This window comes from Chionomys nivalis, chromosome 21 (genome assembly GCF_950005125.1).
Source record: "Chionomys nivalis chromosome 21, mChiNiv1.1, whole genome shotgun sequence".
Lineage (NCBI taxonomy): Eukaryota > Metazoa > Chordata > Mammalia > Rodentia > Cricetidae > Chionomys > Chionomys nivalis.
Genome location: NC_080106.1, coordinates 21,852,381 through 21,865,820, shown reverse-complemented (window position 1 = coordinate 21,865,820; position 13,440 = coordinate 21,852,381). Strand labels below are relative to the sequence as shown.

The window sequence follows — 13,440 nt, the reverse complement described above, 5'->3', positions numbered from 1 at the left end:
ACTTAAATATCTTCTTTTCTATAAATGTCAACCTAGAGTTTCTTTTCTACTTAAGAACCTAAGTCACATATCAGCGACTAATTGGTAACAAAATATGGGGGAGCGACTCGGGAAATAAAGGTTACTCCAGCAATTTAACAGCGTAAGCTTTTTAATGTAAAATAATTAAAGTCAGGGTAAATACCCTGTTTACTTTCTTTTCCTGTCTATGGAGGTCGTGAAATTTTAGCTTTCTTAGTTATCTAAACTCCAAAAAAGTATTGTCTCTATGCTGATGTTTACTTAATGCTAAACTCAATCCAGGAAGTCAGCTACTAAAGAGTAGTTACATTAGGCACACATTTATAAACCATCTGCTGCAAGTGACCCAGGACTCAATTACAACATCAACCCTCACATTTCATCCAACAGTCAAATTACCAGTCTAGTCGAGAATAAGTTCATTTTGCCCTACTGGCGCTTCATATCGGGTTGCACAATCCCAGAGGGTTGAACTGTCTTAGCCTAGCCCTAGAGCATCAGGTCGTAAGTGGAGTGCGAAGTTACGGGCAGGACATTTTTAAACTGGAGGCAAACTCCAGCGTCGCCTGCACAAACGTAACCAGCCTATGCTACCGAATTTTGGTGTTTAACACATCACTTGAGATCAGAGTGAAATAAGTTTCAGTCCCTTTGAGATCTCTGAGCACACAATGTGTTATTCCAAGGGGCTGAAGAGTGCGAACCTAGCTGGGAAAAAAAACTATTTGGTGCGGAAATTCGAGTCTTTTCCGCCCACCATTGGGGGCCGCAGCGATCGAGTCCGGCGCGATGCCCTGGCGTGAGTTTGGGGGCGCAACGGGACCCGGAGGGGGCGGCGAGCGCGCGTTCCCCCGCCCGCTCGGGCGGCGTCGAGGCGCGAGCAGCTCAGCCAGCCTTGCAGAGGGAGCTCTCGGCAGTTCAGGGGTCCCTCTGCTCGCAGCCACAGCAGCGCCGCCTGCGCCACTCGGCGGCGACGGAGACCAGCGGCGGTGATGATCGGACTCGGAGGAACTAGAGAGCACCCCAGCTGCTGGAGAAGCACTCGGCGGCCGGGTAGGTTCCGGGAGCGGGTGGACTGGGAAGATGGGCAGTCCGAGGCGCGGCAGTAGGGACCCGACACCCACACGGTTCCGGGACCCGGCTACGCGCGGGCGGCAGAGGGTTCAGGACCCCCGAGCGCGGAAACCGAACCTCAAGAGGTCCAGCCTCGGTTAGGGCCACCCGTCGCGGGAGGGGCGGAGGGCAGAGGGCGGGCCGCGGCCCGAAGATCAGCCGGGCCAAAAGCCGGCCTCGAGGGTAGAGACAAAGAAAGGAAAATGGAGTCGCCGAGCGCGCAGGCCTCTGTCGCCACCGCCGCCAGAGGCCTACCATGTTGGGCGGAGAGAAGCTAGCGGGCGGGCGTGGAGGGGGTTGGCCAGGCCCTGGCGGCAGCGCCGGGCAATGGCGGCGGCCGCGCCGCAGCAGGGACGGTAGAGGGAGACAAACACCCCCCGGCGGCGGCGCTGGCGCCGGGCTGCAGCCAGCGCCGACCGGAGCGGCCCCATCGTGACACCTAGAGGCGGCCCGCGAAACCTCCTCCACCCCGGGCCCCCTTACCTTCGCGCCACACCCCCCGCGGCGCCCGCTCCGCCGCCGCTCCACCGCTCCGGCCACCTGGCGTCCCCGGCCAGCTCCGCGTGCCTGCACTGGCTACCGCTGTCGCCGCTGCCGCCAAAGAAGCAGCTCCGCGCACGGTTTAATCGCTCCACAGGCTCGGACACAAAATGGCGGCGGCGCGGTGCAGTGCGCCTGCGTCGGCGCTGCCGGGGCCGCGGGTGCTGATAAGGGAAGAGACGGGTTGGGGGGGCCGGCCGGCGGCGAGTTGAGGGCGGGGGAGGAAAGGTGAGGGGAGGGGTTGGCGCGGGGCAGCATGGGAGGCGGCCCCGGGCGCCAACTTTCAAAAGCGGGCGCGATGGCGTCACGGGATGCGCCGCGAGTCGCGTCGTCACTCCGCACGCGCCCTTCCGCGCCCTCGCCCGGTCGCGCGTGGGCTCGGCTAAGGCGGAGGCGTCCTGGTTCCCGTTGGGTGGGGCTTCCTGGGCGGAGGTTTGCGGCCTCTGGGCGGTCGGATCTCCGCCTGGTTGCAGTGATTCTTCAGCTCTTTTCTCTTCCCCCGAAGCCGTGGAGGGCGGGAGGGTTAAGGTTACTTGAACTAAGCGCGCGGGCCCAGGCAGCGGGTCGAGGAGGCTGCAAGGTTCGGCCCTTCCCAGTCTCCTACCCCGCTGGGCCCAACCCGGGTTTAGCCCTGCGCGGTACTCCGCTGCCGAGTAAGACCCAGCGAGTTCCCGCGCCTTCACACTTCTCCAACACTGTCCGGTGCTCGAGATCGGTGGCTGGAAGAGCTGTCTTTGCCCAGTGGCTTTGGTGATCTAGAAAAGGGCCTTATAAAACCGGGTGTGAAACGAAGGACCAGGGCAGGGTCTCTTGCTGTCTCGAGGACTTCTCAATCCGGAGAGACAGCAGACCACAGCAGTGGATTTTTAAAGACATTATTTCTGTTAGGTTCCCAGTTGAAGTCGTTCAGCCCTTCCCTCTCCCCTGGAGGAGCCTAGGGACCCTACCCAACCAGTGGTAAACTTGACAAAGACCCTCTCCCCCCAAGACTGTGGAATGTGACTTAGGACTGTATTCCCAACCCTCTTGTTTTATCTACGAGAATAACAAATGCACGTGGCATCAAGGGAGCTGCTTCTGCTCTGTCCATATATTTATGCTGTGTTGTGAGAATGCTGCCCCATTATGAGCAGATAACTGCTATTCCCCCCAAAAGAGTCAGAAAGTTGGGTTTGGAAGTATGTATGTATAATCCAGATGTTCAGATGTCAGCAACTAAATAAGATGTTTTTAAACTTCATGAGCCAGTTTATCCAGATAAAAGAAATTCCAAGACTAAATCTTAGGAAACTCCACAGAGAGAGAGTAATAGAGAAGGAAGCAGGCAGAAAGTCAAGTCTAGAGTGTTGAATTGTAGAATCCAAGGCCAGAGGTTTGAGGCAGGAAGGGAGGCTCCTGTTTCCAGATGCTGCGTGTTCTGGTACAGTTGAGTCAGAGACTTATTGAATTTGTTACCTCGGAGATAACTAGAAAATGTCATTGGTGACTTTCGCTTGACTAGTATGAACCAACTGAAGATGCTGGCCTGAGTAAAATGGGTTCAAAAGTAAACAGGAAAGTAAGGAAATAGAAACAATACATGAAGGCAACTTGAGAGTTTTGCTGTGGGTAGAAGAGAGGTTGGGGATAAGTGCAGAAGGAAGTGAGGGCAAGGGAGGAGTTTTTTTTATTTCCCTTCTGGTGGTAGGAGTTCAATGCACAGACATTCACATGGCAGGACTCTCAAAAAACCTAAAAAATAAAAAAAAAAAAAACCGAGTTTTTCATTTGTTTGGTTTGGTTTTGGTTTTTTCAAGACAAGGTTTCTATGTCCTACTTTGTGTAATCATCTCCAAAGAGTAAGGAAAGGAAAACCAAAGAATAAGGCATTTAGGGCTAGAAAGAGATAAGTTGAGAGGCCAGAGTGATGTGATGAGATATAGTTAGGATAATTTACTGAGGGTGGGTATGGTCATGTTCCGTGGCTCATGTTTGAAGGTCAAAGAGCAACTTGCAGAAGTAAATTCTCTCCTTTCACCTTGTGGGTGCTGGAGATGGAACTCAAGTTATCGCGCCTGGTGGCAAATGCCTTTACCAGCTGAGCCATCTTACTAGCTAGCCCCTATGTTTTATTTTTCTGTATAGTTGGGATTTGTGTGTGTATGCGTGTGTATGTGTATTTTGTCTTGTGACAAAGTCTTGCTATTGCTGTATAGCCTTGGCTAGCCTATTTCCCACTTTGTAGCCCAAGGTGGCCTCAAATTTTATTTATACGCCCCTCGCTTTCTTGCTGGGATTACAGCATGAGCCACCATTCCTGATTTATAAAGGATAGTTTTAGAATATTCTAGGATGTGATATAGACTAAGTGTGTGTGTTCGTGTGTGTGTAGTTTTGTTAGGGTTGTCATTTAGGAAAAATAGGTATTAACAGTGCTTTTTTTTAAAAAAAATTATTGCCTTTTATTTATTTTGTGTGAGGCGTATGTGCATGTATGATTGCCAGGGCACATATGTGGGGATCGGAGAATAACTTGCAGGAGTTGGTTCTCTTCTATAATGTGGGTCCCAGGAATGATACTTGGGTTGTCAGGAAGTAGAGGCAGGCGGATCTCTTGTGAATTCGAGGCCAGCCTAGTCTACAAGAGCTAGTTCCAGGACAGGCTTCAAAAAAGCTACAGAGAAACCCTGTCTCAAAACCAAAAAAGAAAGGAAGAAGCTCAGACTGTCAGGAATGGTCTCAAGCTGAGTCATCTCACCATCACCCCCCCTACACACACACACACACACACACACACACACACACACCTTATTTTTTGAGAATGTAAGGAAGCATCCTTCCCATGGACTTTCACTTAGGTTTGTAGTCCATGGGGAGTGGTCAGGGCCTTTTAGCAGATAACTGTCCAATTTACCATATATAAAGTCACCATATTTTCGAACCTGTCCCTCAGCCTCTTTGGTGGGGGCAAATTCTTAAAGTAATTTCACATTCTTTTTTTTTTTTTTTTTTTTTTTTTGGTTTTTCGAGACAGGGTTTCTCTGTGGCTTTGGAGCCTGTCCTGGAACTAGCTCTGTAGACCAGGCTGGTCTCGAACTCACAGAGATCCGCCTACCTCTGCCTCCCGAGTGCTGGGATTAAAGGCGTGCGCCACCATCGCCCGGCGTAATTTCACATTCTTAAGTTGAGTGCCTGGGAGCTTGGCGGATAAGCAATGTGCTGTTTTACTAACTGGCTGGTAGACTAGTATCCGTGCTGGCAAGACGTGGTGTAACTCAGTGGTAGAATACAGTATCTAGCATGTGTGAGGCTTTGTGGTCAATCTGTAGAGACCAAAAATATTAAAAATTAAGTCATATTCTAGCCAAGTATGGTGGTACACACCTGCAATCCCAACATTTGAGAAGCTGAGGCAGAAGGATCATGAATTGGAGGCCATCTCTTCAGCCCAAGACAGGGTTTCTCTGTAGCTTTTGGAGCCTGTCCTGGAACTAGCTCTTGTAGACCAGGCTGGCCTCGAACTCACAGAGATCCACCTGCCTCTGCCTCCCGAGTGCTGGGATTAAAGGCATGCACCACCACCGCCGGCTCGGGATGAGGGATTTCTAAGGTTCAGGACCCCTGATTGGCTGACATTTGGATAGGGGTATCCTGGTGAAAAAGTGGTGGGTGTGTGCTGGCAGGTGATCATTTCTGCAATAGTTGGAACATTAGGAATTTCCTTTGGAAGGACTGTTCCTGGGTGGTATCTGGGTAGTCTCAGTTTGTGGCCTTTCTTGGAACCAGGTATTGCCTTAGTGTAAGCTACTGAGATTCAGATCTCTACTGAGCTTGTTATGGCTGGGTCCTACATTTCCCCCTTCACAAGTACCAATGACAGGTATGTCAGTGGACATTATAGGTAGCCATTTCTGTCCCCCATGCCAGGAAGTTCTCCCTTGTCTTAGCATTTCAACCTATTCTGGGCAGGGAGCATGTGTTCTTTTCTGTAACTACTTTGAGCTGACATTGGGGCATTGTTATCAGGGCTCAAGAAGGCTGAAAGGCTAGCCAAAGGTAAGGAGGGAATTCAGGCAGTGGGGCACTCATCAGAAGCATCTGGTTCACAGACTCTGTAGAAGAGTCAGGGAGCACTCACATCAGCCGGACTGGTCCCCATTAGCTTTCAGCAAGTCCAGGGCTGCAGTCATTCGGAGCAGGTGATAGTCAGCAACTGATGCTTAGATGTATCTGCCTGCCAAGTGGAAACCTATTGAGACAAGTTTAAACTAAGAACAGAAGTTAAAATTTTATGTACTTAAAGGAAAATAATATATTTGAAACTTAAGGGCTCATATTGAAATCCCTATCTTAGAAAAAAAGCAGATAATGGGTGTTAGTTATCATTTATAAAGAGATGGTGGGGACCAGTCCCATGAGGGATGATGGGTCAGCCAAGGCCTCACTGGACTCCCTGGCGTGGCCTGAGGCCTCGGCAGGAGACAGACAGATATGCCATGCAGAGAGAGTTTGGGTATAGAGTTTATTTAGTGGGTTATGGAGGGGGGAAGGGAAGAGGGGAGGGGAGAAAGGAGGGAGAGAAAAGAGAGGCAGAAGCTGCCTCTCCAGAAAAAGAGCAGAGAGAGAGAGAGCACCCTGGAGAAGAGACTCTTAAAGCTGCTGCTAAGATGACAAAGTTATATATAGCTAGCCTAACCATCAATACTGTCAGAGAAGGATAAATAAACTATACTTGAGTACAGACCAAGCAGCTTGCGAATTAAAAATGACAGGGACCAGAGTCCATATATAGTTAGCCATACCCAGGTCTTCGTGCACTGGGGGTGGGAGTATCAGAACAGCAGTCTTATAGTCTTACCCAGGCCCATAAGGTGATTTTTTTTCCTATGGAAGAGGGACATGGAAAAGACTGACCTTATTTTGTCTAGGCAAAAGTGGTGCAATCAGTTCTCCAATGTCCTGCTGCTTGTCCACAGTCTGGACCAGGTCCTGGCAGCAGGTGTTGAACTGGGGCATCTTGCCCAGTGGTCAGCATCATTGTAATCCAAGTGGAGACATCATGGTGTCCCATAATCTTCTTTGGAGACCTTGGGTCACTGCTAGGATCTTGGAGTCTCTGTCTAATATAATAAGCTTCTTAATCATTATTTTAAATGCCATATTCTGCAGATCTCTGAAGTATGAGGGCTGCCTAGGTACGTTTGATTAGACAAACTTTGTTTCTAGTTACTTATTTTAAGTTTGACTTTGAAAACATATACAGGGAACTAAATAAGGCTTATTCCTGTAATTAATTATATCAGTACTTTAAGGATGACTAACTTCTATTTCCTAACAGTCTATAGTAAGTTAGCAGCTTTCATAAGATTAGAACTTTATATTAAAGTTTAGCCTTAAAAAGATGTATGATTTTGGGGCTGGAGAAATGGCTCAGTGGTTAAGAGCATTGCCTGCTCTTCCAAAGGTCCTGAGTTCAATTCCCAGCAACCACATGGTGGCTCACAACCATCTGTAATGGGGTCTGGTGCCCTCTTCTGGCCTGCAGGCATACACGCAGAAAGAATATTGTATACATAATAAATAAATAAAAAAAAAAAAAGAAAAAAAAAAGATGTATGATTTTGAATTGAAACGGATAATGAAACTAAATTAGTCATCTGAGGGTAAAAACAGAACAAGTTTGTATCCAGCTGTTAATGCTGTCTCCTGGGAAGGCAAGAAAAAGGTCCCAGGGTGAAATGGGAACTGGAGGGAGCCTAGGGGCTAGCACAGCCAAGACCAAGTTACTAGAGAACTTTTTTGTTTGGTTGGTCTTTAGAGGGAGTGGGATCAGGGTAGGGTGGAGGCTGTCTCTGTGTAGTCCTGGTTGTCCTGGAACTCACTCTATAGACCAGGCTGTCTAGAGAACCGTTGATAAACAGACCAAGATGCTGGATGTTAGTTATAAAACTTAAATTTTTACTATCGACATGTCTGGATGTGGGAGTCAGACTGTCCTAATGTCTTAGTGAGGGATTCTGACACTGAGATAAAACACTGTACCGAAACCAACTTGAGGAGGAAAGGATTTGTTTACTTTATACTTCCACGTCACAGTCTGTCGTGGAAAGTCAGGCTAGGAACTCAAGGCAGGATCCTGGAGGCAGGAACTGAAGCAGAAGCCAGAATCTTACAGACTTGCTTTTTCTTTTGGGCTCACTCAGCCTGTTTTCTTATATCACTCAGTACTACCTGCCCAGGAGTAACACAACTCACAGTGATCTGGGCACCCTCCCACACAGCCATTAATCAAAGAAAATATACCATAAATGGGGGCATTTTCTCAATTAAAGTTTTCTCTTCTCAGATGACTTTAACTTGTACCAAGTTGGCAAAAAATAACAAACAAACAAACAAAAAAAGTAGGCCGGGCGGTGGTGGTGCACGCCTTTAATCCCAGCACTTGGGAGGCAGAGGCAGGCAGAACTCTGAGAGTTCAAGGCCAGTCTGGTCTACAGGACAGCCAGGGCTGTTACACAGAGAAATCTTGCCTTCAAAAAAGCAAAAATGAAATGGGGAGCGGGGGAGAAAAAACTAACCAGGACACTTGGACTCGGGTATTATGTGGACATTTTTAAAAAAAAAAAATTTATTGGGGGGGGGGAGTGGAACATGTGTGTGTGCCATGGACATCAGAGGACAACTTGCAGGAGTTAATTCTTTCAGATGGGTTTCAAGGATTGAACTCAGGTCATCAGATTTGGTAGCAAGAGCCTTTTTATCCATTGAGCCATCTTGTGGGCCCTCGTGGTGTTGATGTGTTGATTTCCTAGTGGCTGTGTAATCTCAGATTGCTCCTCTATGAGGTTGATAATTGTATTGACATAGTGATAAAAATCTTGAAAAGTAAAGCTTCTGACATAGTTAGAGGGACCAGGTTTTTTTTTTTTTGTTAAAAAAAAGATTTTATTTATTATGTATACAGTGTTCTACCTGCATGCACTAGATCTCTCATTACAGATGATTGTGAGCCACCATATGGTTGCTGGGAATTGAAATCAAGACCTCTGGAATAGCAGCCAATGCTCTTAACCTCTAGGCTATCTCTCCAGCCCCCCAGTTATTACAAAGTAAATGTAATTATCCTGCTTTCTGTTATTTCCCCTTAGTCCCAACCTACCTTCCAACAACTTGACTTCTTTCTAGAGTCATCAGTAGAATCAGCTACATTTCTAAGTAGTTTTCTTGGTCTTAGAGTCATTCTTTCTGGGAAAGACATATTTTCTACAATAATTCTCAAAGAGATTCTTTCATTTTGTTTTTTTGTTTTGTTTTGTTTTTTGAGACAGGTCTTTCTATGTATACCAGACCAGGCTGGCTTTGAACTCAGAGACCCTCCTACCTGAGATTCTATTTCCTTTTTTGTTTATTTGTTTGATTTGTTTTTCAAGACAGAGTTTCTCAGTAGCTATGGAACCAGTCCTGGAACTCACTCCGTAGATCAGGCTGCCCTCGAAATCACAGAGATTCGGCTGCCTCTGCTTCCTAAGTGCTAGAATTAAAGTCGTGCACCACTGTTGCCTGGCACTTTCTTCCTTTTGAGGCAGGGTTTCTCTGTGTAACAAACAGCCCTGGCTGCCCTCTACAGACCAGGCTGACTGCGAACTCCCAGAGATCTGTCAGCCTCTGCCTCCCAAGTTCCTGGGATTAAAGGCATGTGCTAGTGCCACCCAACTTTTATCAATCATCTTCTTTTTCTATATTGGGGAACCTATGAACCTATGGCCTTGGGCACACTAGGCAGATGGTTTATCACTGACGTATATCCCCAGCATTTTATTATTTATTTTTATTTATTTATTTATTTATTTATTTATTTTTGGTTTTTCGAGACAGGGTTTCTCTGTGGTTTTGGAGCCTGTAGACCAGGCTGGTCTCGAACTCACAGAGATGCGCCTGCCTCTGCCTCCCGAGTGCTGGGATTAAAGGCGTGCGCCCACCACCGCCCGGCAGCATTTTATTTTAAAGCCTGATATTTTACTAAATTGCTGACCTTAAATTAATTCTGTAATCCAAGCTGGTCTTAAACTTTTCAGGTGCTAGAGTAGCTGAGATTATAGACCTCTGCCACCAGGCCAGATTTCAAATAACATCTCTTTCCTTCCTTTCTTCCCCTGCCCTGCCCTTTCCATTTCCCCTCCTTTCCTTCTTTGTCTTACTATACTAACCCAACTGATTTTGAAATTCTAGGCTCAAAAAAAAAAAAAAAATTTTTTTTTTTTTTGAGATAGGGTTTCTCTGTAGCTTTGGAGCCTGTCCTGGAATAGAATTACAGGTGTGTACCACACCACTAGCTCAACATTTCTGCATCTATGGCAGTCCTCTGGAGATGATGCTATAGCTCTAAGGCTACCTAGGAAGGGGAGGAGATGTCTCGGCCAGGAATTAAGCACAGGACCTTGTGCATGTTAAGCATGTGCCCTTTCACTGAACACTGAACTCCCATTTCCTTCATTCCATATGATTTGTTTAGGAGGGACAAAAGGATTTCTGCCCCCAAGACAAGCTGGATAGTATGGCTTCAACTCATAGGAAGAGCTGTAATCAAACTCATCATCAGCAGAAAGCACCTTTAACCTCTGAGCTATATCAAAAGGGCTTTAATGATGGAAATTTCAGACAACTTTGGCAGAGGCATTTGGAGCTGTGATTTAGTCTGTAAGTACGTCCTGAGTAACTGAACCCAGCCTTATGCTCTAGACAAGTAATGCTGGAGGGAAACAGGATATGCTTCTAAGGGATGTGCTGAATTTTAAGGCTTCTTCTACACTAAACATACGGTACGTTCGTCCTAAAATGTTTAGAGGTTGCATTGAGATAGAAAAGACGTAAGTTGGGATCTAGGAAGATATAATTGGATCTAGGAAGCCCAGAGGTAACAGATTGCAGAAATATACATCCAAAGGCATTTCTGTTTATTGTTTAGAGATAGGATCCCACATTATAGCCCAGCGTGGTCTGGAACTCAAAGAAATCCTTCTACCTCGGCCTCTCAATGCTAGGATAACAGGGATGAGCTATTATAAGACATTTCTTTTGTGTATGTGTGTATGTGTTCCAGGACAGGCTCTGTCTCAACAAACTGTGTGTTTTATATGGTGTGTGTGTGTGTCTATATATACATACATATATGTGATATATATTTATGTGTGTGCCTGTGTCTGTGCCGGAGAGTGTGGAGGTCAGAGGATAATTTGCAGGAGCAGGTTCCTTTCCCCCTACCATGTGGATTACAGGGATCCAACTCAGAACCAGGCTTATACAGCACACGCTCTTATTCACCAAGTTTTCTTGAGAGCCCTGAAAGACATTTCTTGTCCACTTCATACGGATCTGGCTTTAGGTAATAGAGGTAAATGGATATAGAGCTGGGCATGGTAGTGTATACCTATAGTCCCAGCATTCAGGAAGTAGAAGTAGGAAGATTACAGGTTCAAGACCAACTAGGGCTATATAATGAAAACTTGTCTAAAACAAACACACAAAAACAAGGAAATGCAGGATGATCAAATAGTAATTGTCAGGATTCATGGCAGACTCACTGAATTAACCTTTGGGAAAGTTCTTAGATGGCTCCGAACCGAGTAAGTCGGAAAGACATAATCTGATTCCCTTTATGAAAAATATACAGCAAAAACAAATTCATAGAAGCAAAAAATAGATTTCTAATTGCCTAGGCCTGGGGGTGGGGTGGGGAGATGAGGTGAGAGAATGCAGGGACCCTGGGAAAGATAGCTAAAAGGAAGTTACATTCTTTTATGGATAGGTAAAAATATTCTAAAATTATAGTCCTTGGTGTAAAACTCTGAATATATCCAAAGCTATTATGTTAGATGCTTTATTGTAGTGCTATTTTTTTTTTGTTTTGGGACATAATTTCAAGTAGTCTTGGTTGGCCTCACATTTACTATGTTGTCCAAGAGTGACCTTAAACTCCTATCCTCCTGCCTTAGCCTCCCAAGTACTAGAATTCCAGGCCTGTACACCATGTCCAGCAAATTGTGCACTTTAAGTGGTTGAACCACAGACTATGAAGACTACCGATAAAGCATTGTTTAATGTAGGGGGATGCCGGGCAGTGGTGGCGCAAGCCTTTAATTCCAGCACTTGAGAGGTAGAGGCAGGCAGATCTCTGAGTTCAAGGCCAGCCTGGTCTACAGAGCTAGATCCAGGACAGCCAGGGCTACCCAGAGACCGTCTCGAAAAACAAGACTAGAACTCATGAAGTTCCACTGGAAAGGACCTGTCAAGCCCCTGGGGGTCATCCTCGGGCTTGTGCTGCCAGCCGCTTAGTAGAATCATCAGAATAATGATGCATCTTACACCGAAGCAGTTGCAACTGTCTGGGATTAATATGTTAGAATGGTAATACAGACCAGATAGGCCTCGAAGTCACCATGTTACCCAGACTGGCTTTGAAATCACAGCAATCCTTTTATTTCACTTTATTTTTAAAACTTTTATTTTATGAACATTGGTGTTTTACCTGCATGTATGTCCTTGTGAGGGTGTCAGGTCCCCTGGAACTGAGTTTACAGACAGTTGTGAGCGACCATGTGGGCGCTGAGAATTGAACCCAGATCCTCTGGAAGAGGACCTCAACCACTGGGGGCCACCTCTCCAGCCCCACAACAATCTTACTCCAAGCATTTGCAAGTGTACCCTGGTGAGGTGACAACTTTTTTTTTTTTTTAGTTTTTCGAGACAGGGTTTCTCTGTAGCTTTGGAGCCTGTCCTGGCACTAGCTCTTGTAGACCAGGCTGGTCTCGAACTCACAGAGATGCGCCTGCCTCTGCCTCCCGAGTACTGGGATTAAAGGCGTGCGCCACCACCGCCCGGGGACAACTCTTAAAGAAACATGTAATGTCCAAGTTGAAGGTTTTAGGGGGTTGGCTTGAGCAAGGCTGTGGAGAAGTGAAAATCATGGACCATAGGAGGAGTGGTACCAGGTCTAGGCAAGCCCTGCAGAAAGCTCAGTAAAGCTCCAGGGCACGGGGAGCAGTTCCAGTAGAAATGACAATCCAGACTGGAATGACTCAAAGGGTTGCCGGAGCGAGGTTGAGTGGGCTGGGGTTTTCCGTAAACAATTCCTGTAGAGGTAGATTTGAGTTTTAGAAATCATTCTGTATTGTGGAGAATAAGTCCAAGAGGGACAAAGAGTAGGCTTTGGGTTGTTGAGTTTAAAATGCTTTGAGTGTTCAAAAGGAAGTATCCAGTCTGGAACTGGATTCACAAGTGTCTAGAAATAAAGTAAAAACAGAATGACTGACAGTAGCCTCCGAATGTGGATGGAAGCCATGTGTTTAAAAGAGAGTAGAACTCAATGGAGTGCTATTTAAGGGGTGCCTGCACAGGAGGAAGAGGTCAGAGGAGTTAGCTGGGAACAGATAGTTGGTAGTTACAGCAAAGCATCTGCTAATCAGCTGTTCTAAGTCAGCATTTACTGGACATCTATGTTCCTGGGATGTATCATGAGTTGAGGCAACTGGTCTTTGAATTTTAGCGTCAACTTTAGACTAATGGCTGTCACTGCAGGCCATTGACAGCTTTATTTTCTAAATGACATGTTGTGCTTCTTTAACTTCTAGGAGTCTTTCAATCTCGCCTTCTCATATTATCCAGGTCCAGAAAAGCCTAGCCCAGCATCCAAGCCAACAAGCCAAGAGCCTTTTTTTTTTTCTTTTCTTTTTTGGCTTTTTGAGATAGGGTTTCTTTGTATAGCCCTGGCTGTCCTGGAACTCACTCTGT

At 46.5% G+C, this 13,440-nt stretch overlaps 2 protein-coding genes across 3 annotated transcripts in view; one reads left to right on the top strand and one right to left on the bottom strand.

Annotated features, from left to right (window-relative positions):
• Ctcf (CCCTC-binding factor) overlaps positions 1-1,814 on the bottom strand; it is a 50,763-nt gene extending 48,949 nt beyond the window's left edge. The window contains exon 1 of one of the 2 annotated variants that reach the window (XM_057753317.1): positions 1,618-1,814. The gene's annotated coding sequence lies outside the window, so the exon portion shown is untranslated. The remainder of the gene's footprint in view (positions 1-1,617) is intronic. The other variant, XM_057753318.1, reaches the window with a different exon arrangement.
• The window catches only part of Agrp (agouti related neuropeptide), a 65,883-nt gene continuing 52,599 nt past the window's right edge, over positions 157-13,440 (top strand). Inside the window, exon 1 of the mRNA XM_057753319.1 lies at positions 157-1,074. The gene's annotated coding sequence lies outside the window, so the exon portion shown is untranslated. The remainder of the gene's footprint in view (positions 1,075-13,440) is intronic.